The following is a 4,289-nucleotide window of genomic DNA, read 5'->3' as shown; positions in this document are numbered from 1 at the left end:
TATGATGCTGTTCAACATGAGATAAACGTGGATGTGAATCAAAGTCCAATTCGCCAGCGAGCGTACAGGTTAAATCCCAAACAAAAACATGTATTTGAAACTCATATTAATGATATTTTAGATCAAGATATAATTGAAGAGTCTACGAGTCCATGGGGGGCCCCATGCCTGTTGGTTTCAAAGAAAAATAACACCGACTATCGTTTTGTGGTTGATTATAGACGACTTAAAGGTCAAGCGACACGTAGACTTGACTTTGGATAATATTAAACTTAACAATTCTTACATTAACAAAAACCCAACACCGCGATTTTTTTCCGTCTCCAAAGGGGTAGAAATCGCTAAAAAGTACTATTACGTAATAGATTCAGTGACGTCACGGGGGAGCGCAGAAGAGTGCAAACTGTGTATGTTCTGCGCAGTGCATTGGGTATGGAGAATCTCAAACTTCTCGAAAATATTAGCAGCAGTCTGTTAATATTTTCAGCAGTCTGTTAAAAGAAAGTTAAGATTTGGATTAAGATGAAAAATCACAAATTGATACATAAGACATCGAACAAAACATCCATTGACTTCTTTTTTCATAAATTCCATTTTCTTCCTATCAAGCAACATAAACTCCGCAAAAATCGGCTAGATTGACTCGTTCAGGGGAAGCCGAAAACAAATGACGTAATTTCTTTACCAAGTCGAAAGTGCATGATATCCAGTTTCTATACACGCACTGTAGAACGCATATATACACAGCACAGCATAGCTTATACATATCGCCAAATGGCTGCCGGTGGCATTGACACACAGTATTTAGATAGCAATGGCGAAGAAGTAAGGGAAATGGAGGACATGGTGGACGATCGTGGGGAAGTTTTTCCCTACATGTTCGAACCGGAGACCAACGAAGAGGAAGCGGGATCGGACAGCGACGTCGAAATTGGTCGTCTTGACGGAATATAACGGTAACGTTACGCCAAGCGTACTATACTGTATATAGGATAGTTGTGTCACTAGTTATGCCTAGAACCGATAAATGTTTCCTAACTTTGCTCATACACTTTGCTAGCCAATTTGTTGATGGGGCAGCAAAATTAACATGAATGTGCGATCGAGTTAAGTTAAGGAAGTTACTAATTTCCTTAAAAGTTGTGGCAGCACATGCCCCAGGAACATGTCACACAGACATATTTCATTTGGTTAGTAGATTGAAGGAGCCAATTGGAAGAGTGCACAAATTCAGAGGTTGCCTATTATTAATTTCCTAGCAGTTGTAGGCCTAGTGGCAAATTAGTGAAGTTACCACAAATCAGGGAAAGGGTGGGGGAGGGAAAAGGTGGCACCTCACACCAGCTTTTTGTCATTTCCGCTTGAGCTAATTTCATAACCAGATTTTCTCAATCTAGGGAATGGATTCAAAAGTGGGAAAGAGTTGGAAACGAGGCAACACTTCTAAGAAGAGGCTACCCCCTCCTTACTAGTGATGTTACTTGTAAGGAGCTTCAACGGTAGATTGCCCTTCAGAGGTGCCCCTTTTCTATTTTGACATGTTAGTACAGTAAGCCCCAATAATTGAGGATGGTATGAAGTCATTCAATTGGCTCTTTATTATTTGAACTGGTTTTTATTGTTTACAGGTGTCATTGTGGCCAATGTGCTGTGATGCCTACAGCAAGGGAGTGTAGATGCTGCAGCGAAATAGGTAAGTAAGGACTGTGATGGATGAAGAAGGTGCTGCATGCATCACCTTACACCCAGGTTTTGAAGCTATGTGCCTGAACCCATTGTTTCTTCAGACAGCCTACTACATGCACCTTCAACAGTATGGTGGACGTGCACAGGAAAACAGGATCCAAGAGTAAGTATAGAATACATTATTTTTGTTGTATACCTTTATTCATTGCTCTGACCTGCTGTTGAAAGATGTAACAATACAGAGGGTGTATTCATAGTTTAGTTTTGTTTCGTTGTGAAAGGAATAACATGAAGATATAGATTTGATCAAGAAAATGTACGCACCATGTTCAAAACCTGCTTCTGATTAGGTCATTTTGTCCAAAAACTGGTGTAATGCCCTTCAGGTTAACCCTTATCATGCTGACTGACATAGCAGTCATTAACACTGAGCCATGGAACCAAATGCCACACAAAAAATGTCCACCATGCTTGTGCACGATCCATTTACAAATTTTATTCCGCGAGATACAATGATCAGTTTGTATAAATGGCATAGCTAGGCTTACTTTAGGAGAGGCAGATTTAGGGGCCAAGCAAATTCTGGAAATCATATAAAAATTTATTTTAAAATTGACGTCCCCAGATGGCTACCACGCTTTTGTGTGTCTTCATTTTTTATAGCTGGTTTGCATATGATTATTTTACAGGAAATACAGACACACAGCATACAGACAACTTGCACGGATGAGCTAGCAGTTTTTAGGGAAGGAGATTTGTGTTGTTCTCCCATCCTATGCAGTAAGGAGGATTAGAGAAGCTTTACCATCTGAACAGTATGAAGGATTTAAATTATCAAGACTGTGAGAATGTGGACTGTTTATTCCAAGTCATAGTATCATTTCTGCAAAGTTTTATAGAAACAGGGTTCAGTCCTGTCTGTTTTGTGGCTGAATGGTGAACATTTTGGAATTCCAGCATCTTGGCTGAAATTTTACATTTTCAAGTTTGGGAAGTACATAACAGTAATAAATAATAAAAACTCAACTTAATTTTTTGTATGTATTCTCTCTTGTAAGCAAAGCTGTCACTTTTAGTAGCCTGCCAACAAAATCTGGATGATTGAAATCTCAAATATAGTAGGTTAAAATAGAAGAATAGTTTGAATAAAGTACCCTAAACCACTATGTCAATGGGATCTGGAGAGCTTAGGCTTTCATTTTAATAAAAGTGTAATGAGAATCAATCTGAAATTGTTCATTAATACATGGAATATCAAGGTTACTTGATCCCATGCGGGGAACAAACAGCCAATTTCTGTCAATTTTTTTCGAGAAAAACAAAAAATTGGCAACATGTTTGAAACACCAAAGTTGCATACAAATAGTAAGTCAGCATGAAATTTATATTTATGAAGTCTAAGCTCTCTAGAAAGGAATACTTGTCATTGGAACTTTTTTTTAAATATAATGTTATCATTACTAATAGTTACAATGGAAACCGTAAGTAAAATTTGAATGTAAAACTAGCAACTTCCCTAAAGGCTGGTAGCGACCTGTTAATTAACACTGCTCTGCAGCTGTGCCATACACCATGTGAACAGACGATTCACAGAGTCGATTGCTCCCCACTACAATGAAAGAAAATGAGAACTTGGGAGGCCATCAACTACAGTACTTCAGCAAAGCTTTTGAAATCTGCTTCGGTGTTGTTTTATGGCATCCTCATTGTTCAGATGAACATAGGAGCTTGCAAGGGGTGGGGGCTCTTTTCTGACAGGAACAGGACACTCCTCTCCCAGAGTTCCACTTCTGCAGAAGTTGTTGCAAGCAGTCAAGAAGTTCCCATACATAATCTGTAGAATAGTAAAGATATGAAGAATAATAATAGTTCATAAAAACATACCATTTAGATAGAGGCATTAATATTATGGATTATGTAATCTTCAGCAGGATGTGTGGTCATTGTCTCAGTAGCTTAACCACTGTTTATGTAGTAAAGTAAACATGTGGACAGAGTAACATCCTGTCCCATCCCCTTGTAATCCATGGTAAAAGAGTGTATAAGATGCAAATTTCACCATTTGTATTCAGTAGCAGATATCCAGCCAAGTGAAGATATAATATACTCTATTAAATCCAACTACTTGTTTGTGCCTTTATTTCTTGTTCACATACAGCTGTGACAACTCTACCAGATACAGTATGTATATGCTAATTGAAGTAAAGACCGATGGCCTCACCACACATTCCAGACTGCCCCACAGTGTTGGTGTCAAAATTAATAATGAAAGTTATGGCACCAATTGATTTTCCAGACTAATCTACTATCAATCTTGAAAATTACCTTTAAGGGTCATCTTTGTCATGTTCAGATGAGTTAACTGATGGAGTGTAGTCCGGACTACCTGGCGGTTTTTCGGTGTATCCCGATGTGGATGCCACAGCAGCAGACGGACCATCATCGCCACTGTGGGATGGCCCTGGTTGCTTTGATGGTGTTCTTGTCTCTGTTGGTCTAGTCAGCAACTTCAATGGTGGTACGGGACCAGTGAACACTGGACTTCTACATGTGTTACATTCACTGAAAATTAGAATAAACGCTTATTATACCACACAAATACA

General features: G+C 38.8%; 1 long non-coding RNA gene across 1 annotated transcript; it reads left to right on the top strand.

The window, feature by feature from the left end:
• The first annotated feature begins 735 nt into the window (after nt 1-735).
• Nucleotides 736-2,626, top strand: LOC139954937 (uncharacterized). The gene is made up of 3 exons (XR_011788241.1): nt 736-956; nt 1,629-1,849; nt 2,376-2,626. It is a non-coding gene; the product is annotated as an uncharacterized lncRNA (long non-coding RNA).
• The last annotated feature ends 1,663 nt before the right edge of the window (nt 2,627-4,289 follow it).

This window comes from Apostichopus japonicus, chromosome 17, assembly GCF_037975245.1.
Source record: "Apostichopus japonicus isolate 1M-3 chromosome 17, ASM3797524v1, whole genome shotgun sequence".
NCBI lineage: Eukaryota > Metazoa > Echinodermata > Holothuroidea > Aspidochirotida > Stichopodidae > Apostichopus > Apostichopus japonicus.
This window is presented reverse-complemented; position numbering and strand designations above follow the sequence as displayed.